Source organism: Pseudonaja textilis, chromosome 1 (genome assembly GCF_049901715.1).
Source record: "Pseudonaja textilis isolate UNSWEBS1 chromosome 1, rPseTex1.2, whole genome shotgun sequence".
Lineage (NCBI taxonomy): Eukaryota > Metazoa > Chordata > Lepidosauria > Squamata > Elapidae > Pseudonaja > Pseudonaja textilis.
Window position 1 is genome coordinate 83329347 of NC_141990.1, and position 26305 is coordinate 83355651.

At 39.4% G+C, this 26305-nt stretch overlaps 2 long non-coding RNA genes across 3 annotated transcripts; one reads left to right on the forward strand and one right to left on the reverse strand.

Moving 5' to 3' along the window:
* Nucleotides 1–1616: 1616 nt before the first annotated feature.
* Nucleotides 1617–15459, forward strand: LOC148127702 (uncharacterized). 2 transcript variants are annotated; one of them, XR_015744774.1, is made up of 4 exons: nt 1617–2173; nt 12396–12492; nt 13294–13498; nt 14456–15459. It is a non-coding gene; the product is annotated as an uncharacterized LOC148127702 (long non-coding RNA). The 2 variants fall into 2 exon arrangements; XR_015744773.1 differs by having other exon boundaries at nt 13297–13498.
* A 228-nt stretch (nt 15460–15687) lies between these two features.
* LOC148127703 (uncharacterized) lies at nt 15688–17241 on the reverse strand. The gene is made up of 2 exons (XR_015741034.1): nt 17075–17241; nt 15688–17010 (listed from the first exon to the last, which is right to left on the reverse strand). It is a non-coding gene; the product is annotated as an uncharacterized LOC148127703 (long non-coding RNA).
* Nucleotides 17242–26305: the final 9064 nt, after the last annotated feature.

Consider the following 26305-nt stretch of genomic DNA (forward strand, 5'->3'; position numbering starts at 1 on the left):
TCAAAAGAAACCTGGGATTGAAATGTACTGTCCCCAAGCAATTTTGGGATTGCTGGATACTTTGAAGCAAAGGACTTGGAGCCAGAAGACCAATGCTTAGCTCTGTGTTCTGCATTCACTTTTCAAACAAAATGCAGACCATTCTACATGTACTTATTTGGAAAGAAATGCTCTTGGCAAACTGAGATTATATAGTCTGTTTGCCCTTTCTTCATTTCCTCTTTGTGTGTGATTGCTACAGGGTAGCTACGCCCTGTTTTGATGCTCTTTCCTTTTACTGTGTTTTTGTGGTCTGTTGTACAATCAGGCTGGCCTACCAGCCCTGAAGCTGCCACTTCAGGCAATTGCTTCCAAAGCACACACTGAGTAATTTCCTTGTCTCCAGTCTTCCTCTTTTCTGTCTACACTTTGCCTTATTTTTAAGGGCTGAATGTTTATGGGAGATCTACTTTCCAAAAAAAAAAGAACAACATAACTTCTTAGGTCACATATTTGCTTTATGTAGAGACTCACAAACCCCTGCTCCCAAGTACACTTACCACAAGTACACTTACCACAAGGTAGGTAACATCTTTCAAAATGTTTCATTAGAGGGCTTGTGTAAACTAGAATTCAGAGGCCCATTGCTGTTCCTTAAAAAAGCTTTCCCAGGAGCAAACTCTTCCAGAGTGATGATAACTCTGAACAGCAGATGCATCATTTCAGAATGAAGTACATTATGTGATGGCTCCTGAGAAATACTCAAGTCTCCATTTATTGTGATATATTTATTTACTTTATTTACATATTTTTTTATTCTGCCTTTTATAAATAATTGAAGATGGTTAACCTGCCTGATACCAAAATATTAAACATAGAATTAAAACAGATTTCCTAATCAACTTTGATTTGATCTGTTACAATTTTACCCATGGAAAAATATTCATTTCTAAAATGAGAGAAGATCACCGTTCAACATGACACAATCTACAAGGAAAGAGGTATGTCGGACTTATATACAATAAATTATTTCCTTTAGAGGTTTCTCTCCTATTTTTAAATTAATCATACATTCAGCCCAATGCACAATGAAAACTTTCAGATATCCTGAAGGTTGGAAATCACATTGTCTGAACTTTAAATGTTGTTGTCCCAAAGAAGGCAGAGGTAGGCATCAATAAGACCACACCTGGAATACTGCATCCAGTTCTGATCACCACAATATAAAAAAAATATGTTGGGATTCTAGAAAAAGTGCAGAGAAGAGCAACAAGGGTGTTTAGGAGATTAGAGGCTAAAACATGTGAAGAACGATTGCGGGAACTGAGTATGCCTAGTCTAATGAAAAGAAAGAATGGGGTGACATTAAATCAATATTCCAATATCTAGAGGGCTGCCACAAAGAAGAAGGGGTTCAACCTTTTCTTCAAAGCCCCTGAGGGGAGAACAATGAATGGAAACTAATCAAGGCGAGAACCAACCTAGAACTTAGGAAAACCTTTCTGACACGTAGAACAACTAATTCGAAGTTGTGGGTGCTATATATATATATATATATATATATTTTATTTTATATATATTTTAAATATATATATATTTTAAAAATGGCTCCAAAGCAAAGCTGCTGCAACCTTGCTGAGAATATTAACCACAACCAATCTTACTATGGCAGCCACTCCCTTCAGCCCCTTAAATCCTCAGGGGAGATGTGAAATGGGAGGCCATAAAAAGGAAGGGGAATTGCTCTCTCCCAAATCTTTCAGTGGCTCGACTTTGTTAGATTTTACTGACCATCTCCTGATTAAATCTTCCTCCCACTTGTCACAACATCTGATAGGCCTCTTTGGCTAAAGTACTTTTCAGAAGGCATATTCTGTCTACTGGTTGCCGCCGCTGCAATTAATTGCTGAGCTAGTTGAGAAGATGTATTTCTCAGCTGGTCCAATCCGGGCAGATGAGACGAGTGAATCTGCAGGTTTTTGTAACGGTGCCATACAATTAAATTGCATTTTATTGTGATGGGTTTCAAAATGCATAAGGCCCTCTGTCCACTTAATTAGAAAATAGTGCAAACAACAGATCCGAGAAGCAGTTGGTGCATTTCGCTTTCCTGGGGAAACATTTTTTTCTTCTCCTTTTCAGCTTCTAACTATTGGCACAGTTTATGTCTACGACATTTGGAAGATAAGATAAGGTAAGGTCACTCAAAATGGTGTAGCTTTTGTATTCAGGTCACTTAAACGTTGCATTGTACAGAACTAGAAGTAACTCGGCTGAATCTGAATAAGGCCACCTCTCTTATGTCTGTCATAAATAACTGTCCCAGTGTCTTATCATCATAAACGTATTGACCTAGGAGCAAATCTTGATTTTTCTGAGTTGGGGTAGCAGAATTCTAAAATAGAAGAGTGAAATTTGAAGCAAGTGGCTATGCAGATGTCGACAAGTAGTCCTTGACTTACATCTATCCATTTAGTGACTATTTGAAGTTACAATGACACTGCAACAGTGACTTCTGACTGGTTTTCACATTTTCGTTGCAGCATCCCCATGATCAAAATTCTGGTGCTTAGCAACTGGCATGGATTTATGATAGTTGCACTGTCCTAGGATAAATGATCATCATTTACAACCTCCCAGCGGGCTTCCGGCAAACAAAGTCAATGGGGGAAGCCATATTTGCTGAATGACCACTTGATTCACTTAACAACTGCAGTGATTCACTGAACAACTGGGGTAAAAAGGGTCACAAAATGGGGCAAAACTCACTTAACAACTGACTTGCTCAGCAACACAAAATTTGGGCTTAACTGTAGTCGTACATCGAGGACTATCTATCTGTAGTTGTAACCTTTGAGTCCCATGCATTAATGTTAGAAATTTTCTGTGAAGTTGTTAAGTCCGTCATGAAATGATTATAAGTATAGAAAGTCATCTATGAGGAGCCTCTGTGGCGTAGTGGTTAGAGTGCAGAACTGCAAGCTACTTCTGCAGCCAGCTGCCTACAGTTTGGCAGATCGAATCCCACCAGGCTCCAGTTTGATTTAGCCTTCCATCGTTCCGAGGTGGGTAAAATGAGGACCCAGATTTTTGGGGGCAATATGCTGACTCTGTAAACTGCGGTATATAGCACTATAAAGCGGTATATAAGACTAAGTGCTATTGCTATTTGGCAACGTTCTCAGAAAGGAAAGGCACAACCCTGCCAAAAGTTAAATTGAGAGAGAAAGAAGAATGAGGAATATTGCCATATCTTAAACGTATCTGAAAACTTTGCTTACTGCCTTATAATGATATCTATAAAGGCATATAATGATATTTATGAGGGTTCCCTTCAGTCATTTTGTGGTGAAGTAATCTTTTCATCTATTTTTATTTCAAAGATTTCAAGTTTGAGTTTTTCTAAACAAAGATTTAACCATGGAACAAATTCAAATCTGTTTGGAGACTTTTGGAGACGTCCTCTAATTTAGTGAACATATTTTCTTATAGGGCGGCTAGAACAAAAAGCAACTTTGATTGGTTTAAGACTCTTGAGGAACCACTTAAGAGAAATCAGGCTGTGTGAAAGTGTGATTTATGGTAAAGAAATGTATGTTGACATTCTTAATAAACTTTGTAACATAAGTTCTGACATATTAAATGGGCTGTAAAAGTCCCAAATTTGAGGGTAAAACCACTAAACCATTGACTGGATCATGTTCTTGCATAGTTAAAAATCTTGGCAAATAGTTTGTGTCAGTTATAGGTAAGTATGATTTTGGAATCCCCACTGAAAAGGGACAAAGTTAGTTAGGAATGCTAAATATAAGAACAAGCCCATAGGGAAGATGAATCTGTCAGAAATAATTTTATTCAGTTTCTCATTATCCACGTTTGTTCTGTTTTAGTTCTGCATCAATTTGCAATTTTTAAATTAGTTCAAATGAAGATTCATACATAATATTGTGCACATTTCTCCTAATATTTGCATTTTTCTACATTACATAATTTTGTGCAAATGTGTTCTCTAATATAATGTGTATTTGTATGTACTATGTATTAGTTTGTTTTGGACAGTTTCAGCTGCAAATTATTTCACAGTTTTTCTGAAAGCATGTAACCATGTTTTGATTTGCACATAAAAATGAGGAAGTGTTACATGAGCAAATTCTTTGTAAAATTCAGAACAAAGAGATATCTTTCCTGTCCCCTAGATCAGGGGTCCCCAACCTTCTGGGTGGGACCCATTACTGGGCTGTGGCCTATTTCAAACTGGGAAGCGTGGGCAGTGGGCCTTTGTACTGGCATGCAAAGCTCCATTTGCATCAATGGAACTTTGTGTGCAAGCACTCTCTGCTTGTGCGAGTGGAGCTTTGTGCGTGAGCACAGGTGCCCTCCCCTGAAGCACCCTCTGGTCATGCATGAAACTCCATTCATCTGAATGAAGGGAATTGCGCGTCCACCGTTCGCACACCAATGGAGCCATGCATGTACGTGTGCTTGCCATTCACACATCTCCCTCTCCCATGTTGGGCCACTGCCCTAGACATAGTCAATTGGTATAGTCCAAAGGATATGGTGGCCACCTTTAAAAATAGGTACATGTATCGATTTTATGCAGACAGTATGAGGGTAGATCCCTCTCATGGATCACTGCCTTTCATGGCAAAGGGGCTTGTGCAGCTTAAAGAAGCTATGAGCTAAGCCATCCAAGATGGACAGGTCATAGAGGAGAATTCTGACAAAACGTGGTCCACCAGAGAAGGAAATGGTAACCACTCCAGTATCCTTGGCAAGAACAGTACCATGGACAGTACCAAAAGGCTAAACATGGGGTCATGAAGAGTTGGACACAACTTAATGACAGAACAACATAAGTTAGGGTAGATGGTGATTCAGTGGCTAAGCTTCTTCCACCTTTCACTTTCTTAAATTTCATTACCACCAAATTTTTACTACCGGTTCTGTGGGCGTAGCTTGGTGAGTGTGGCAGGGGAAGGATACTGTAAAATCTCCAGTCAGAGGTGGTATTTGCCGGTTCTCCGAACTACTCAACATTTCTGCTACTGGTTCTCCAGAACTGGTCAGAACCTGCTGAATACTACCTCTGATTACCACCCATACCACTATACAGATAAATGACACGAAAATGACTATATTTTTTTTTTGCATTGTTCAAGAAAAAGCTCAGATTAAATTGTACTGAGTGTCCCTTTATAATCACCCACACTTCTGCTGACTTCATCCTTACAAACTACCTTTAGAGACAACTGATACTTCCAGTTCCACTTCTTTTTCTCCCAATGAATCAGCTGACCCCTAGAGACTTAGATTCCACCTTCCCAGATTTCATCACAAAAAGCTATACATTTTTCACTAGGTGACATTACCTGATTACTCTTTTTCCAGTTAATTATTTCTCCAATCATTAAAGTTAATGCCAGGTACTAATATTGCACTTTCATTAACTGTCTCTTTTTTCAGTAGCTAATATTAGGGTAAAAACTGATGCAGATCCAGTATAAATACTCAGATTTTAACATACTCTACAAGACTGTGTCTGATTCAACTTGGGAACAATCCTAATTATTCTGGCAGGAAGACTGACGTAATTAGAAACATGATTTGGCATTGTTTGTTGATAATTATCTTCAATATATCTATCATCTGCCCATTTAATGAATCCAGTTTTGTGATAAAAATACAGTTTTAATCAGATCAGGCAGAATGAGATTAAGGGGAAAATATATCTAATTGTTTTTCATAACAACAATTTGTAATGTAACAGAGACCATGCAGAGCTGTAGTCAGCCATCATCTATCCAGCTATAGAAATCAGTTAAAATAGGCATAACAGCTGATTTGTATGAATGCTTTTAATGTATACTTTAAAGACCCTCATCCCCTTAAAAATGCAAAAGAAATTTACATTTCTGAGATGTTCTACCGGCTGCAAAAATGATAATAAGGATTATATATGGTCCACAGATCCAAAAGGTCCATCTCTGCAATAGCCATACTTCTAATTTTCACTGTCTTTTCAATCTTTCAACAAGAAAAGAACTTAGATCGATCAGGGTAGCAGTGAAGACTGTGGCTGGAGTCATGCATAATATAAACAGTCCCTTAGATGTGGGGAACACTTGCCAATTCTGGGAACAAAATCATTTGTCAATCCCTCCTCCAGGTAGGGCTGGCAATCTCTTCCTTTAGATCCTGGAGTGCAGACAATTATCAATTATCACTGATGTGGACAAATATAAAATAATCTATATCTTCCCTAAGTTTTCACGATGAAGGCGCTAGCATAATAAAAACCCTGAGCATTTGAATAGAAAACTGATAGATTCAGTTCCATTTGGAAAAACAAGACGACTATGTGACTTTTTCTAACAGCAATGAATACATTTATGCATATATTCTCACTATATGAAGAACGATGATTAGAAACATAGAAGATATCAATTTTAATTCCAAAGAATCATTTATTTGGTAACAAATGAGAGAGAGAGATGGAGGGAGGGAGGGAGGGAGGGAGGGAGAGAGATGGAGAGATAGAGAGACTAATCCCCTCTGTTGTCTCAAGCAGGATACTAGTTCTTTTTTATTCACACTACATTTTGGGTTACCATACAAGAGAATGAGCAATGCAAAAAAAAGAGTATCAGAGCTAATTATGTTGAATGCTGTGGTCAGCAGGAATGCATATGAGGCATACTCAGCTGCTGCAGGGCTGCACTGGGGTCTTCGGGAAGTGATGTACACTTCTAGCCTCTAGTATCCAGTCTGGAGTGTGGATGTGGCTGTTTCTGCTAGGCGGAAGAGTTCTATCCAGGGCCAATAATAATTCTGCTTAATTTAGGCTTCTTCATTGGAACACTTTGATACATTTTATTTTATTTTTGGATAGGTCAATGATCAATCGGTTTATTAAAATATAAATAAAAAATAGGACAGTTTTAAAAGTAATTAAAGGCTTGTTGTTGTTTTTTAAATGAACAACTGAAGGGAAAAGATGATAAAAGACCCAACTTTTCTATTGCTTGTCATGAATTATTTATTTTTATTTTTTATTTTATTTGTTTGTCAAACATATACAAGGTAACAAGTATAGGCATGAACACAACCATGAACAAATGGGGACAGTAATCAGGAACAGTAGGCAGGCTGCTGCACTTATGCACACCCCCTTTAAGGACCTCTTAGGAATGGGGTGAGATCAATAATGGTTAGTTTGAGGTTAAAGCTGTGAGGGTTTGAGGCTGTAACAACAGTATCAGGTAGGGCATGCCAGGTGTTGACCACTCTGTTGCTGAAGTCATATTTTCTGCCATAGAGTTTGGAGCAGTTTATCTTGAGTTCATATCAATTGTTTGCCTATGTATTATTGTGGTTGAAGCTGAAGAAGTCATTGACAGGCAAGATGTTGCAGCAGACAATTTTGTGAACTATGCTTAGATCGGGCCGCAGGTGGTGCGGTTCCAGATTGTCCAAGCCCAAAATTTTAAGACTGGAGGCATAGGGAATTCTATTGTGAGTGGAGGAGTGGAGTACTTTTCTCGAGAAATATCTCTGAACCTGCTGAATCATGTTAATGTCTGATATACAGTGAGGGCTCCAGGCAGGCAAGCTGTATTCGAGAATTGGTATGGCAAAGGTTTTGTATGCCCTAGTTAGCAATTCAATGTTGCTGGAGAAGAAGCGTCACAAAATAAAGTTAACAACTCTTAATGCCTTTTTGATTATGATCTTCAAGATCCCTCTCCTCCAAAGGTGCATTTTCTTAGGTGGTCCCTAGTTGCCCCCATTCATATCTAGGGAGCAAAGCCACCAAATATCCAGCTTTGGGGAGCCAACTCATCTGTTCATTGATGAAAGAGGAAAAAGATCGCCTGCAGCTCAGCATGCCATCTTGGGGGAAGTCCCTGGGTTTTGGGGGGACGGGGGGAGGTAAAAAGAGAACATGCAAACATGAATGCTTCTGTTTTCTCTTTTTTAGCTGAAGTTATTGAATGCAAGTGGTTTGGGGAGCAACCAGCAGAGTAACAAAAGGTAATTAATGGTAAAGTGAAACATTATTTTAATGAAAGCAACAAAGTAAGAACCTGCAGAAATAGATTAGCTATACCAAGACAATAAAGCTTAGGCCAAAACCAGTAATCATTTATTTAGGGATTCTTACACTCTGAGTTCTATCCCTCGGAGAGTTGCAAGTGAATTAGAGGAAAGTCACAGCCAGTTTGTCCAGACAGTGTGAGGGGCTTTTCAGACCATGTTCTTGCTTTGCAGCTTGTTAAGGTAATGAAGATTTAATAACTGACCAGCTTCCGTAAGGCTGTTGTAAATGCTGATGCAATGATGATGAGTCAGCAGGGTTATTGCCGCTTTAAGACTGAGGGTGGTCAGCAAGGGTATTGCCACTTTAAGGAGCTGTCTATATAAGGGAGGCCATGAGAGGGAGTCTCTCTCTCTCCTTGTGTTCTACCTCCATTGTAGTTCTCTGTGTAGAGTTGAAGATTGATTAATTGCCTGGTATGTGCCTAACGTGTATGTATGTATATAGCAGTCTTATATATAAACCACCGTTAAAAGACTAAGCCTCTGTATGCTGTGGTTTGCTCCTGGGTTGTCTCACAATAGTAGTCATGCTGCAAATACTCTGACACAGCTGTTTTTCTGGAATCTCTGAAGTCTTTTCTTCCCTTTGGCTTGCACTTGTTAGGTATATCCTCTCAGGTACCCAACTGCAGACACCAAGGTATATTACTTTAAACTTCTAGAAATGAGACAAGTTTAGAGGATGATATAATAGAGAAGCCAAAGATGTCCATTCATCTTTAATAGTAGTGCTTATGGCAGTGCTGATAAAGGGAAGTCTAAGTCAACAGAGCAGGATGAAAGTTGTATACTTTTTGGTTTCACAAGTGTTTTTGCCACTGAAAAATGTCCTCAGGGTGTTATTTGTAGGAGAAAGCTGCCTGCTGAGAGCATGAAACCATCAAAAAGGTGTGTGGAAACAAATCTTGCAGATTTAGCCAACAAACCTTAAGGTTTTCTTTTCTTTTTTTTCCAAATGAAGATGAGCATGAGAAAAAAGTAAATATAGATAATATGCCACCTCTTCTTGCATCTTCACAAATTGCATATATATTTCCCCAGTTCAAATCCACTAAATATCGAGGTGCAGTCAGGGCACCACAAAATTTGAGAATTTCTACACAAATCTGTAAATTGAATGAAAAGCAAAGCAAAGCAAAGCAGAACACAACACAACAACCAAAACATATAGCGACTGTAGAATGTAAAAGTACTATAGAGAATATAGAAGCACCCAGCTGGACAAGCCAGCCCTGGAAAAGCAGAAGCACATCCCAATATTTCTGCCTGTAGCTTTTCAATGTTCCCCTCCAACTTTACATTACAGATTCTAGGTATATCCCTGGGCTTTGGGACACCAGAGAGCTCCTAAGGATCTTACTTGTCAGATCTCCAGTTAACAATATCTAGAGACCAAAACCTCTTCCCCGCAAATCCCACTACTTAGGGTTACCAGTCATTTGTAGGGTTCTTGTTCCATTGCTGGAACAATGTCTTTACAGTAACTTACATCTGAAGGCAAGGATGCTTCTTAAATTAAAAACATTATTTTCTGCTTGCGGGTTAATTGCCTTGCATCAATTGCATACGATATTTGTCTCCAGAAATTATATTTAGAACTGTGGAAGGACAGGAGGAAGGAAGGAAGAAAGGTTTTTATGCAAGGAAGGAAGAAAGGATTTTATGCAATACATATATGGAGCAGTTATAGACGCAGGTGGCAATACTTTTTAAAAAATATAGCTCAGTACTAACCCATTTCAATAAATATCTGATTGTATAAAAATGAATTTGATGTTTTTCAGGGGAGTTGCGAGGCCTGAGAATTCAGCAGCTTCATCTTAAGCATTAATGGCAGATTCCCCTAATATTAGACATCTCTTTGATTCCTAGATAATGAATGCTCTTCATAAAAGGCCAATATTCCCCAATAACACACAACTGTGTAGCCTCATTGACGTCAGTAGCACTGCGCTCGAGAGACTGATTTGAATACAGCATTTTCAGTCTTGTGGCTGAGGGGCATATGAGAAGATCAACAAACAAAGAAAATGCTGAATCATTTGGACGTGTCCTCATCCATTGCAGTGAGGAGCAGTGCTGGCTATGGTCTTCTCGGACTCCTTAGAGTCAGAGGCTAAGGGAGCTTGCTGGCTGCCAAGTTGTCTGCCAAGTTGGCAGCCAGCAGACAATTCACGCCCTGAAACTGACCTGGCAGGAAATCATCAAGAATAGGGGAGGGCAGATTCAAATGAGGAGGACCCAGAGCTTGGCAGGGCACGAACCCCAAGATGTGAGGAGGACCAAAGGCAACCTACTCAATCAAGGAGCATGTGGGACAAGGTTGCTAACTGAGTCCCTCTTTAGAGGCAGCCTCAGGAACTGCCTCTCCATTGGAAACCACTCCCCTCCGTTAGGCCTACATTACTCTATTCTTTCTTCTTACTTTGCTCTGGGACTGTGGGACTCTGGTGTATGATTCCTGGACTCCAGGTAGTCCTCGACTTACAACCATCCATCAAGTGACTGTTCGAAGTTACAGTGGCACCGAAAGAAATGATTGCTTTTTATGATTGCTTTTCAGACTTACAACCGTTGCAACATCTCCACGTCGATGTGATCCAAATTCAGATGGTTGGCAACTGGTTCATATTTATGATGGTCGCAGTGTCCTAGGGTGACGTGATCTCTTTTTTGCAACCTTCTGATAAGCAAAGTCAATGGGGAAGCCAGATTAACATAGCAATCATGTGAGTTGTCAGGGCTCTGGTAGTTACTCCCATTTAAAACATGATTCTCTAGCCTGGTTTTCAAAGCTCAAAGAAGGTTTATTAGGAGAAGACATGCTGGTGCTGCCTGGGTGTAGCCGACTGAGACACATCATTCATTGTCACCCTTGACCCTGGTTTACCCCACTCCCTGGGTATATCATAATTCCTATTCTCCAATGGGACACATCCATAGCCAAGAGTCATCAATCATACCCTCCCAGTTAGAATTTTTGCATGGGCAGAAACTATGGTCGCCTGGAAACTATCTATGAAAACATCCACCGAAAGGTTTTGCAGCTGCTACACCTACTCCCCCCACCCTTTCTGTTGGCAACTCTAAAAGACCAGAGAAATATTTTATGAGTTGACATTAGTAACTTAACAGCTGCAGTGATTCACGTAACAAACGTGGCAAGAAAGGTCATAACACAGGACAAAATTCACTTAAGTTGCTTAGTGATATATACTTTGGGTTCAATTGTGGTAATGAGTTGAGGACTATCTGTACTTTTGGGTCTCTGGCAATGCCTGGTTTTGCTGAGCCTGCATGCCATCAGTTGCTTGCTTTTTAGCCCATTCTTCTGTTTCTGATGGTTGACGCTGCTGATGCTATGCCCTGTGCATCAGGCACAACTAACTTTCCTTGTATTTCTTCTGGAATGCGCCTGTGATTTCTCAATTGGGCACCTTCTTTTGTATTTGCCCAAAGTGCAGAGTCAGCATTAATCTATAGCTATCACTGTTTCCAGTACATTTCCTCAGCTTAGAAAAGGACACTGCAGGATTTTTCCTGCAACTATGACAAATTAATACATATTATAAGATGCTACATGTCATGGGATAGAATCTAAAGTGCTGTATCTGCTTATACGCTTTTTAGCTTGTACCTTTGATAAAAGTCAATGGATCTATTCTGTTCTCTTTGGTGGGGGTGGGGGTAGGGAATCCAGATTTTAACATACAGTCTCCAGACATGTTTTCAGTCCACCTCAATTGTATATTTTTGCTATGGCAGCCTTCCAAAACATAGTGCTCTTCAGATAGGTTGGAATTACAGTTCCCAGAATTCCCAGTTGAAATGATGAGTGGAGAAGGCTAGATTTTTAGGATACATTCAGGTGGCTGACAATAGCATAAATAGGACAAGAGCATCCCCTTGTGAGTAAGAAATATTCCAGGAAAGTTGATTATATCATATAGGATTTTGTGACAAAATGTGTCTCTGTTTGTGTCTCCGTTTGTAAGGTGAACCGCCATGTGCAAAAGAAGCAGAAATAGGTTTGAATGAGATGAAGCTGGAGTGATAAGCACTATTTACATTGTGTCGCCCGAGACAATGGACTTGATTTCTTGGATGATTGGACCAACATTGGTTCCTCGGTCCACCAGAAAAGAGAAAAATTAAGTGAGACCAATATTATATTTCAGAAAAGATCAGTGGATTTTGTTTCTCAAAAGAACAATAAGGTTTCTCATAATCTTTCTTCACCATAAATTTAAGACAAGCTTATAAAACTAATCTAAATATATGTTTTATAGTAACTCCCTATATTTACCCCAATGTAGCACCCATCAACAACAGCAAAGATCTCCAGCATTGCACAAACTAATGGAATGATGACAGACTGCATTCTAAAAGAGTTGTGTGCATTTCACAATACAGGTAAATGTCATTATAAATATCTATATAAGTAAGGAGAACAGGAATCACTGGGTAATTTATTGCTAGGAAGGCAGATTGTGTTTATAATTCTTCTCAGAAGAACAGATGTTTATTTTTGTGTCAAAATTAACAATCATTAAACAACCCTTAGTTTGTCTGAGCCAGTCGGAAAGCAGGGAGGGACGGAGGGAGGGAGGAAGTTGACAAGCCATTTCACTATGTATATATTTTGTAATAAAAATATTCAATGAGGGTTGATTTTCCTGCAGGAATATAACATTGAAATCTGTTGGTCCCAAAGTGTAATATTCTACCTATTTATTCCACTGAATTAACTGAAGCTTTTTCTTAAGTAAATTATATAGGATTGTAGCTTCAAACCACTGGTTGAAAATCAGTGGACCTTTGCAACGTTCCATTAAACTCAGTAGTATTTATTTCCAGTAAGAAAATGTAAGGACTTGTTAATGGTTGGAAGAAAAAGATTCAGTGTAAGCCAGAGAGCAAGCAATCATTTTTTCAAGAGATTGCATATTGTAGGATGTAATAGTAGTTGAAACTGTTCACACTGAAGAAAGAGTAGAGAAAGAGCGAAAGATGAGGAGAAAACCCATGCCCTGTTGGGTCATCATTTCAGAGATATTTCCTTTACCTAAACAAGGAAACAGAATGACAATGTTTAGGCAAAAAAGCAGTGGGAGCAGGAACAATTTCCAACTATCTGCTGACTTCCCCACTGAGTTTCCTCAAGGGAAACTATCCAGAGCATCAGAAATCTTTCCCCTTCCCTTCTCTTTCCAGCAGATAGGTAACTGGCTCCTGCTGGTTGGGGGAGGAACAAGGGATTGCAAGAATGGCTGGGAAATTGTCACAGAACATTGAAAATGAAGATCATGTGACTGCAGCAGCAGCAGCCTAGCAGCGCAGCAGCAGCTGGTGGTACTGAAACAGCCACAGAAATATTTATTCCCTTGTGAGTCATCGGTCCCAGATTGGGACACATTCGGTAAGTTAGACCATTTGAAATATCTTAGTTCAAACGATGCCCCATTTCACCCAGATCAAGGTCATGATCATGGGAGTTTGAGTAATGCATACAGATGAATCCTAGCCATGGTGTGGCCTTATTGACCAAAGAAGAAAGAAAGATTGGCTCCAGTGAAGCAAATAGCATCTCACAAAGAAACCAATGATTTCAGATAGAACTGAGTGCAGCATATGAACTCAGGCTAATTAAACGGCAAAGCGGTCTCCTAGATAAGGATGAAATTGTATGAAGAGTCTTATTAGATTAAAACCAGAATTCTGTCTCTTCCAACGTACAAATGCCACTGCCTCTCCAGCGATCCACTGGCCAATGAAAACTCCTGTCAATGAGATGGAGCTATGGCCATAATCCTGTTGCTTTTCCCACCCTCCCTTCAGGAACTGATTGAGAAGCCTCAGGCTCTCTGATATTGGAACTCATTAGCAGCTAGTGATATATTCCAAGAATGTGTGTGATTGATTTCTAAAATGACCTAAATCAGTGGCCGTCGCTTATATAAAACAAAGCGAATTCCACAGTTCATTTATGTGCTGGATGAAGCTGTACTTCTGATTACTCAGTTCACTGGGATGACTCTGAATTCACCGCATATTATTTTAATTGCTCCACACCATGCCTAATTTGTCATATTTCTCTCATGTCCTCCTTCTCTTTATTCTAAGTCGAAAAGCCCTGAGGATTAGTACTTTTCCTCGTATGGGAGTTTCTCCGGTCCCTTGATAATTTGGCTTATCTCTTCCTGCAGCTTTTCCACTTCTGCAAAATGCTTTTGGAGGGGCAATGGCAGAACTGTACATGCACAGTTTTGCCCAGTGTAATAAGCACCCTAGATTTATACCTAGATTTATTATTTTTATTTTACTTTCCCTTTCCTAATGTTCATCTGCAGTAAATATGTCTTTCTTTTTTTTTTAGAATCAGGACTTTACACTGATGTTCCTAAGCTATTTGGTTCCTGTTATTCCCATCACAATTCCCACCCGTCATTTCCTGAAGCAACAAATATCACCTTTCATCATTAGGTTAACTCTGCGGAATTATTTCTCACAATTGTATGCATTAATTTGTGACAGTCTTGCCTCTCTGTCCTTTTGTAATAGCTGAATTGAACTTCTTTAGTGATGCTGGGCTGGCCCAAAGTTTTATCACATTTTGAAACGTCTAAAATCAACATCTGTAGTTAGTTGCAGCCATTTTGGAAAAAAATGCATTTGGGGGGAAAATGCAGGAGATTATTCCAAGGATCATTGTTTTTTTTAGAAATTAAAACAGTCCTTATTTTGTATTTCAGATGTTATTTATATTGGGATGCTCTGCACAAGAAGAAAGCTAGCTAAGAACATATGGATTGGACATTCAGACCTGTTGTGATTTCTAAACCACGAAGCATCTTTTATAGGCAGACCATACAAACTGCTATTCAGCAGACCCTGTGTGTACATTGAGAATATATGCACCAGAGACAAATTCCTTGTGTGTCCAATCACACTTGGCCAATAAAGAATTCTATTCTATTCTATCCTATCCTATCCTATCCTATCCTATCCTATCCTATCCTACCCTACCCTACCCTACCCTACTCTACTCTCTATTCCATTTTTCCTGCATCATTTCTAGCAACAGAAGAAATTGCTTTCAAGAACAGCCAACTTTTCTGTCTGTAAATTTATCTTTCATTCTCTCCTTTGGTAAAGGGAAAAAACTGACCCAGAGTGAGTTATAGAGTGCTCGATTCTTCTAATCCATCTGCATGAAAGAAATGTAGACTCACAGAATTCCTGCTGATATCACCATAAGTTAGAAAGGGGATGAAAAGAAGAGTCCAGAGACAAGCAATCACAGAAGCAGTAAGGAGAAGACAATGTTGAAGACAATTTGTTTGATGTTAGGAAAGGAGTGATAAACAGAGGGGACGGTTGGAAAATAGGGAGAAACCCCTGCTAAGCAGAAGGTCTCTTTCTTTCTGAAACCATTGCCACAGTTCAGCAGCTGATCCCACAGGTCTCAAGATTAAATGTAAGATCATTGCAAGCAATGTTACAAGGACATTTTGAATCAATATGTTTTCCCCCAGTAAGAAATCCTTCAGAGTGGGGTGTAAAGTAAACACAAACAAATTTAAAATAAAGCAAGATGGGAAACAACCCCAAATATTTCTTCTTCATTATTCTCTATTTCATGTTTCTGTTGTCTCTCTTCTGTTCTGGAGATCCTGTTGATGTCTTACTATTTTTTTCTTCCCCTGTTAATCTTTTCCAGCTCAGACTATATTTCTTATTTCCCCCAATCAATGTAACATCTAGAAACTGAACTTAACTGACTTCCGGAGGAAAGGGAATGAACCATTTCTTAATTATGCAAACAGTTTTCTATTATCTAATTCAGTCCCTCTCTCTCTCCCTCTCTCCCCTTCCTCCATCTCTCCCTCTCCCCCGCTCTCTTTCACAGCACACACACCAATACACACACACACACACACACACACACACACACAGAGTACTAGTATACTTATTTTTGTTTTTGTTTAGCAAGCTGGAACATGGTCATTTTGAAAAATCAGGCAGAAATAACACCTATGAGTCTTTGCTTTTATCTCTTATCCTGCATCATTAAATCCATATAAAGTCTGTCAACAAAATGCATTTTATCTGTTCAACACTCCTGTGCCAAGTGGGAATGAAATGGTTGCTAAGGGCATTAACTGTATGAGTGCTACCAACCTAAATTTCTAGACTGAAGTTCAAAGTTAGGGTTTGCTTTCTGGCTTGCAATAATAATGCTAAATGGAGTCCTTGAAGAATTCATAATCCACAGGCATTAGTACTGCCGCATCTATTTTTCATTTTTGTCCACTTGGAATCATCTAACCAGTGTGGTTATTTTTTTTTTTCAATGAATTGCAGCAACTGAAAAACAGTATCTGTTTTGCAGCCTGTATGGCAAATCTCTTTATGCACTGTCTGTTCAGTAAGCGGCTTGTTATAAATATACCATGCAATCTAGGAAGACCATGAAATATTTCTGAAAATTCCAACCTACATTGTTGTCTTTAATGAAAGGTGCACTATGCCTTGTTTTAAAACCCTTTGAGCTTATACTGGGAGAAAAGAAAGTAAGAACAAAACATTGTATACAAAACTGTATATACTTTTAAAAAGTGCCTTTCCTTCACAAAACTATTGCCAAAACCAGCCTAGCATATAAATGATGAGATAAGAGGTGTCCACCGCTAACCACAATGACACTCAAAGGACACAGTGTTCATGGTGATGTGAGAATACAAGCTTTCCCCAGTGCTGCATGCAAATAAATCAGGGGTGGAGTTTGCGTTCTGACATGATGATGCACATTCCCTCCATTCAGTTTAAATTTCAGTTTACTATGGTTGTAGACCGGTACAGTATTCCTCTATTCCTGTCTGTGGATCTCTATGGGCGAAAGCTATAATTCAGGTATGGAGATATATATATCTCTCTCTCCATACCTGAATTATAGCTTTCGCCCATAGATATATATATATATATACACACACACACATGCATACTCAAATAACAAGCAACAATGGTTGAAAAGGCAATCAACCAGCAGAAAAAGGCGAATTTAAAGACTCAACTCTTGACATTTGTGAAACAAGTGTTTTTTTAAAATGTCAGAGAAATGCTGCTGCAGTGCACCAAAATTGCAAATAAATAAATAAATAAATAAAAGATTGAAACCAAACAGTAAAGAAAATGGTGGCATTCTTTTTAAATTAATCATTAAAAAAAATAAACAGGCAGGTAAAAAAGAAAACACATATGGTATTAGTATACGGACAGAGACATTGCAATAGTAATTTTTAGTTGTACAGTTAGTGCTCAATACATCGGTGATAAAGAATTACCAATAAAAAGCAGAATGCACTGAGCTATTTTTAACAAAAAGCATTTTAAAGGTCTTTTCAAATCTCTGAGCTTGATGCTAGGATTGCCACTGCTTTCTTATTTAAAGATAAATCAAGAAAGAAAGAAAAGAAGAAGAGGAGGAGTAGGAGGAGGGAGGAAGAAAGGAAGGAAGGAAGGAAGGAAGGAAGGAAGGAAGTTCTGTTAAGAACATTATTGAGTAGATATTATGTTTCTAACTTCCCCTTTGTTGTACTCTATGCTTTATGTTTTGACCTTCTTATCACAGTAATGAAGCTGGTCAGGTTCAGCAGATCCTGGATATAGAAAATCCTAAGTATCTTAATCTATTTTTTAAGGGAGGCAATCATCCTTCATTACTGTGGAATAATCCACTTGGACTGTAAACTCTGAGCTTATGTCCATAATGGTGGATAGTGATAAATCCAGGTTTAACTCTGACATCAACTAGTTATACAAGCAGGAAACCTGCCATCATGGCCTTTAGCCATACATTTCTGCACCCCACTGCTTATCGCATGGCAGCAGTCATTAGGAGCCACATGACAGGTGGACATTCAATAACCGGTCTTGTTCCAGCCAGAGATACCATTCTGAGAAAGCCACACCAGTCAAATCTCTCAAACAATTTTCAGTTTTTAAACTTGTTACGAGATTGTGAGAAAAGGTTAAGCTCAGACAGATTTCACAAAGGAGCGCTGTAATTCTCTGCATTCAAAAGATAATGTTGCTTGAGTTTAGGGTGGCAGGGAGTTTAGGGTGGCAAGAAGAAATAATTAATTCCCCAGCTATGTTTGCATGATTACCATTGTCTACATTACTGGGAAAAAAAATTGTTCGCTGCTTTGGATTTAATTATGCGATGGAACGTTTCTAGACTATAAACGTTGGGAGTGGGTGTTCTTAAAAAAAAGAGTTTTTAGTGGAAGATACTTTCTCCCAGTTCAGGCACTCTCCATTTGCAAACTAGCTTTCCCTATTTCGGCCAGTGGTTGCATCTAGGACTGTCTGCAATCAAAGAATACCCTGTGCTGTTGAGTTACATGGTTTCTCCCTAGAGGTGGGGTTCAAATTTTTTAACAACTAGTTCTGTGGGTGTGGCTAGTAGATGTGGCTAGGTGGGCATGGCCATGTGACTGGGTGGGTGTGGCTTCCTTTTCTGCAGCAAACTGCTCATTTTGTGTCTCCTGGGCCTCAGAGAAGCATCCAGAAGGGGGCTTTTGCTCTCAGAAGGCTTCTCTGGGGCTCAGGAAGGAAAAGAACGGAGCCTGGGTGGGGCGTGCAGCAGCCAGCCAGAGGCACAATTTGCTGGTTCTCCGAACTGCGCAGAATCATAACAACTGGTTCTATAGAACCAGTCCAAACGAGTAGAATTCCACCCCTGTCTCTCCCCAACTTCTGACTCATGGCTGCCTACATGGAACAGTACCCGGAGGAATCAGGTGTTCAGAGATGCAGTTGTGGCAACATCTGTCATTGCAAAAATAGACTTTTGAAATTTGAAATGGGCCATAGCTGGGAACAATCAATGCCTAGGCCAAATGTTACATGGCTTTTCAAAGCCGACCATTCCCAGGGATGAGGACAATGTAAAGTAGTACTGTGATCAAACTGGGTTGTTGTTGTTTTTAGCTTGGGCCTGCAAGTCCACTGAACTCACCGGTTCTCTAGAACGGGGTCTCCAACCTTGGCCACTTTAAGACTTGTGGACTTCAACTCCCTGGGAGTTGAAGTCCACAAGTCTTAAAGTGGCCAAGGTTGGAGACCCCTGCTCTAGACACTGTTTTGCCAAGTTCCCCACTACTACTTAAGGGGAGACTTTATTGCACCTCAATGGAAAGTACTGACTTCAGACTGGTAGCTGGCAGTTGATATAATGCCTGTGTTGTTTTACGTTGTTGGTGAAGCCAAATCTTGCAGTTGGTGAAAGAAAACTTCAGTACCCGGGTCAAAATGGCAAGAAAAACCAAGATATGGAATATTCTGCTGTCTTATTACGAACCTCCTGATGTCTCTTCTGAGCTGTGTCTCACATTTGAAGAAATGTAAACAATGTGCAAGAATAATTTCGAAAGACTACCCTTTGCATCTGTAATCGCAAATCTTCAGTTTTATCTTTTAAAATTGGAACAGTAGCTTTTGCCTCCACACACCATGTTTCCTGCATCCTACCTTGTGAAAAACCCAATAAGAATGTATACTAGGATGGGCAGTTAATTAGTTCTTTCAACCAGAAGTTGTACTTTCCAAAACTTTGGCGCTCAGATACACGGTAATTGGCTATCAATATTACAGCATGAATCTTCACTGCAATGAGATCAATATCATGCATTATTGTCTAATGTACCAGGAGGAGGAAAGTCATCAAAGGCGTCCATACTGCCTAAGGGTAAAGCAAAAAAAAAAAAAAATTAGCTACTAATTACATTCAGATCTCAGAGGTCCATAGCAATTACATTTGATGACGACAGCATAGGAGACCAAGGAAGGGGAATTATGTTGTGTTAAAAATGGCCCATAAAACACATCACAAAAAATATACTTACCTACCTACAGACATATCTGTATGCATAATCTATAGACGTATCTATATGTTTCTCAGCTGTTTACTTTATAGGGAGTCTAGTCATTTCTCCATGCTACTTTTGAGCTGTGGATGTGGCATCTTAGACTATATCTGGTGGTCACCAGGTTGAATGATCTATATTGCAGGCAGGAGCATAGTTATGGAGAGAAAAATAAAATTGTCCAAATGAAGAATAAGCAAAGGGGAAACATGCAGCTTCCCCAGTTGATTTTGGCTTTTCCAGACCACTTCAATGTTTTTTTTAATATATCTAGGATGAAATGATGTTGAACAATCTCATTGACTGTATTACATTAAACTCAGATTAAACCATGTTTACCTTTTGTCATGGCCCTGTCCAGTCAGGCGTGGTCCTTCACTGGAAAGAAAACTTTGCACAAAGCTATTGTACACGTTAGCACTTGTAGGTCAGGGACCCATCAATACCCCCGCCTCTCATCTTACCCTTGATGGTGGGGAGAAAGAAGAAAGCAGCTCAATGGAGAAGGGGCTTCCTCACCCAAAGAAAGACAGACCCCTGAGCCTGGGGGATGAGGAAAGAGAGCACGCTTGAGTCAGGAGGCATTTGCTGCTGCTGTGGGTTGAAGAAAGGAAAGGAATTCAAGGACCTCAAAACATGGCTTGAAGGTAGAAATTGCTGTCTAGAATAGGAAGAAAGAAACAAAACCCCACTGAACCACACACCATATTTTCTTTGGGGAGCTCAATCTTTCCATATTTTATTCACACGACCATTCCTGCAGCACCATCCACCCAGTGACTTCCATGGCACATGGGGACTGAAACATGGATCATAGTTTAGCATATTATGTCACTAACCATCTTAACAGAATAACAGAGTAAGAGAGTTGGAAGTCTTGGAAATCTTCTATTCCAAACCCCGGTAACACTCTAAAACAGAGACTGATTTTGTGTGTTTCTGATTAAAGGAAAGACAAGCAATGATGTAAAAAAGGGCAAAAAACCAGCACCATGATGTTTCCATTATTTTCCATTTTCTCATACTTCTTTCAGATGTTTGGATAAATTGACATATTTGTCTAAGGACCCCGTTCCACAATGTTGTATGATAGGTTAATATTTTAATATCATTATGCCAATTCTACAAAGGAGAGGGAAGGAGCTGAGTATAACAAAAATAGTAACTTCCCCCCAGGCCTTTTAATTTGTTCACAGCCGAAGCTGAAAGAAAAGGAATCTGAGATATCAGATACAGCTTCAAAGTTTCCTTAAATCTTTCCGAAATTCAATTCCTTGCCCCAAGACAATACTTTGGGACTTTTTGCCAATGGCATTGCTATTACTAATTGCTTGGTACCAAAAGAAAGGAAAAGAAAATAACCTTTCTCAAATCCATCTACTCTCTTATTAAAAAGAACCTGCCATGAAAAGATATAGAGAATCTGGGACAGTTAGATTTAATGTCTATATATGGAGATTTTCCATTGTCCATGATAAATTGTATACTTCAGTGGCTGGAAAATTACCAAGCTTTTGCATTTTTACCAACCACTGTTTTCCCCCTTAAAAAAAAGTTAGTGATTTATTTTTATTAGTTAATATATTTATATCAGCTATTTGGTACTGAGTACAGAAATTGCCTACAGTTAGCTGTACTCCTGAGTGCATCGGAAATAGCACTACATCTGAAATAAAATCACTATTATTTATTTCTAAGTCCCTTTGTTTCACTTGGAGAAAAGTTCACTTTTCTATGTTCAAGGAAAGGTTAAAAGCAACTTATTCTGTGCATGAATCAATTTTCAAAGACAAATAGAAGCAAATCTATCTTTAAGCGATAAATCAACACGTACAGAGAAGGTGTTAGTTGTTTAGCTGGAAACTAACAAAAGCTTATTCAGTAAATAAAATGTTTTGAAACAAAATCTGTTTCTATGCTGTGCAAATATAGAAATATCTCCCTCTAGTGACTCACTACAAAAATGGTGCAGATATGTTAATTTAGCCAAGATCCAATTTCAGATTTAACGGTAGCAGGATTCAGTTCAAATATATGATTCAGGTTATAAAGGCAACGAGATTCAATTTGAACTAATTCGAGATTCTATTTGATAAAATCTTCAGCTATAATTTATAATAGGAAAGCATCAGAATGCCCAAAGCGACTTCATTTTTGACATAAAAAGATGTAAATAACAGTTAACATTCAGATAACTTCAAAAGTATCACCACAACCTTATATTTTTTTGGGGGGGGAAGGGGGGCGACTTTCCAGCAAAAGGCTATAGAAAAGTTGAATTGAATTATGCAGAGATGGCTAACTTAAAAATTGCTCTAACTTAAAAAGAATAAGAACTTTCAGGAATGAATTACGGTCTTATTTGAGACAGACAAGTCTATCCGCCCTCCCCTCTGCTTTTCTGACCTAGCCTAGCTCATTTCAAGGAACATGGTATTATATGAAATTTATGAAACACTGGGAAGACTGAAATGTAAGTATGCCTATACATACTATTGTGCCTGTACTACAGTGATATGTCAAGACAAAAACAGATTGGTAGAAGAAAGGAAATGGACATGAAGGATGTGCAAGGAGAAAGAAAAGTAATGAAATGGGAATTGAATCAACTGGAGAATGAGAGGCAATTTTGACAAGGTCAGAAAGAAACAGACTGAAATCAGACTGAAGTGATAGGTGGAAATGATCTTCAAACTCAATGGTTTCAACCCTGTTATGCTCTGAACACATGAGAAAATAAGCAAGAATATAAACCTTTATTTTGCCATAAATGGGCCTTTCAGGCAGAAGTCTCCCTGGGATTATTTCATAATGGTTTCATTAGCTTTTCTACAATATTTCTATGAATCAAAGCACTGTGTGCTTACATCCCTGTTTGGTCAGCTTCTAGTGGGATAGCTTGTTGAGAAAGCCTGATGGTATTTTCAATTAACCTTTTAGTCTTATTTTTACGGAAAAAAATCAATTCAGTTTTCCAGTCCCAGAGCAAGGGGACTGATCCTTTGCCATGCTGATGAAAGTTGATCAGTCATGAATGCCTTCTTCTAGTATTAGAACCAACTGGCCAATGGTGGGACTCCGTTTTTACTACCAGTTCTGTGAGCGTGGCTTGGTGAGTGTGGCTTGGTGGGTGTGGCAGAGGAAGGACGCTGTAACATCTCCATTCCTACCCTACTCCAGGGTAAGGATATTGCAAAATCTCCATTCCCAGCCCACTCCTGGGGGAACGTTACTGCAAAATCCCATTCTCTCCCCACCCCACTAACCTGCTTTCCAGCTCTGTTCTCCTGTATACAGGGCGACAAAAGAAGACCCAGCCAATCAGCTGGGACTTGGGAGGCAGAGAATAGATGGGGGCGGGGCCAGTCAGAGGTGGTATTTGCCAGTTCTCCGAACTACTCAAAATTTCCGCTACTGGTTCTCCAGAACTGGTCAGAACCTGCTGAATACCACCTCTGCAACTGGCCCAGTGTTAGGGTCTAAACACTTTCTCACCAGCAATGACTAAGATGAGTCAGATCCTGCAATCAGCAGCCATAGCAGAGCCCGTGATGAGTATGCTGCTATAAACTCTCGGTTCTTTGCTTGACAAATTGATTGGAAGTCTCAAGAATTTCAAGAAGGTTGTTTACTCAAGGCAAATTACTCTTTCCTTCAGACAAGATTTTTCCCCTACATAGATTGCTTCTGTATAGGACTTAATAATGCGTCTCTTGTCTAGAAAGAAACAGCAACGAGGTCTATGTTTGAGAGGACAATTTCATTCATTACAGATGGGGTGAGTGTGGCGTGGTGTGGAGGATATTCAAGGAGAGAAGCTTAGTCAATCCTACTCACTGAATTCATAACCAAACTGATATTTGAAGCAGCTATTTTCCACTTCTCTTTTTAAACTATGGTATTACATTAGTCTTCTGCTTTGTTAGGGCAATATTAATGTGCATCCCAGTACTGCAGGGGGATATGAATGCTGAGATTCAGAGATTGCTGAAGAGCTGCCATCTATTTAGAGTTTTGCTGATAGCAGGCATGAGGTGCCAGAAAATTCATTTTTTTCTATAGTAAAATTGATTTTCAGATGACTCACAGTATCAGCAAAACATTGAGAAGATAGCAATTATTCTGGAAGAGATGCAAGAGAGATCTCAAAGAAACCAGCCTAGTTAGCATGGTATCTTCTGTTAATACATCTTTCTTAGATATAATAAGGATTAATTATATCTTTAGAGAAAATCAATTGTAACTAATTATTTACATTTAGAATATAATGAGGATTACTCTGAAGTGTTAATTAAGATGTAACTTTAACTTTTCATTAAAAATGTTCCTAGAATTTAGAAAGCCACACAGTTGTCTCGCATGTCCAGAGATATATTGGTCATATACTAATTTCAGCATATTGATTTCGATCTATTATTACCCAAGATAGATCAATTGATGAATACTTCTTTAGTGCATAAAAACTGTTTATCAATATCAAGGTTGATGAAGACCTAAAGCAAGAAACAGCTATGGATATCCCAATTATATATTTACTGTAAAAGACGAGGACTCTTACTGATCTACATACCAACGGAAATAAGACTTGTCTGGTGAGGACATAGAGAAGTAGACATTGCTGAAGAAGCAAGGATGATTGTTGGTCAAAGGATGGACCTTGGTTAATGAAATCTCTTCTGAGAAGGGAGAGACGGTATGATCACTCACATGTACTCCAGACAGCTTCTCCTTGCAAGTAGACTGCAGGAACTGAGATTTCTGTGGCTGGTTGAAGACCTGAGTGGCTTAGAGTCATGGGATTCCTATTAAGCTCACAGTTGTAGCCTATACAGACATGAAAGTTTGACCAAGATTCATTTCTCAATCACTTTATGAACTACTTTTTAAAAGCTGTTTTTCAGGTATTAAGTTTTATGGCATTCAATGGGTCCTTCAATTCTCAATGGAAGAAGTTGTAACTCTGAATTTAAGGATTTAGAGAAAAAACGGGAGTGGGGGGAATAAATGGAAAAGGGTTGATTAGATGTTGAGACTTTGGAAAAAGTGCAAAGAAAAGCAACTAAGACGATTAAGAACCTGGAGACAAAACACACGAATGGTTGCAAGAATTGGGTCTAGGGAAAAGAAGGGCTATGGGTGACATGATAGCAGTATTCCAGTATTTGAAGAGCTGCCACAAAGAAGAGGGGAACAACTTATTTCCCAAAGCCCCAGAAGGCAAGACAAGAAACAATGGATGGAAACTAATCAAGGAGAGAAGCAACTGGAATTAAGGAGAAACTTTCTAGCAGTGAGGACAATTATAGGATGCCTTTAGATTATAGGATGCCTTCAGAAGTTGTAGGGATTATAGGATGCCTTCAGAAGTTGTAGAGATCATCACTGGATGTTTTAAAGAAAAGACTGGATAGCCACCTATCTGAAATGATATAGGGTTTCCTGCTTGAGCAGTGTTCTGACCCAAACCTTGTTCCAAGGAAACAAACATGAAACAGAAGTAACAGCAAAACCTTTTAATGATTCTTTACGAATTCCATTCCTTCACAGGTAAAAGACTGTTTCAAATTAATTGTCTCTGATAAGAATGAGCCTTGCCAAGCTTGTGCAAGGCTGCCAAGAACACAAGATAAAGTTACTAAGAAATATTTCAAACACAAAGAGTCTCCAAACACAAACCAGGATGTTCCAAATGTCCACAAGGCTTGAGTGCAAAAACTTCTTTGCTTCCTGCAAAGAACTCCGGTTTCTCAGCTGGCTTTTATCTCTTAAGGGAGGGGTCATTACCTTGCAGCCTTACTCCCAAGTCGCCCGTGCTGCTGTAGCTGCTCTTTCCTTTGAGCAGCCCTGCGTGCATGCGCACTGGGCACAGGCTCCTCAGGGACCTCTTCATCACTGCTGCCAGCCTCCACAATCTCTGAAGGCAGCAGTCCACTCCCTAATGGTCCTGGCCTCATCCCTGCATCACACGCAGGCCCCTCATCTGAATCCTCACTCTCCGAGACGTCAGCTGTCCGCACCTGCTGCCGGCGAATCACAACAAGCAGTGGGGTGGACTTGAAGACCTCCAAGGTTCCTTCCAGCTGTTCTGATTGGTGTAAGGCAAATAGGAATAAGCACAGCATCTAAGCATCAAGGCCCCCAGTACTTTGATCTGGCACACTATGTCTACTTTTTAAGTGACGCTTCTGTGAATCACATGGGGAGAGGACTTGAAATGGCCTTCAGCAGACTGCATCAGCTCCTTCCTTCAAACCATTTTTTAAGAAGAGTCCGATGTGAGTGAGAGAACAGATTCT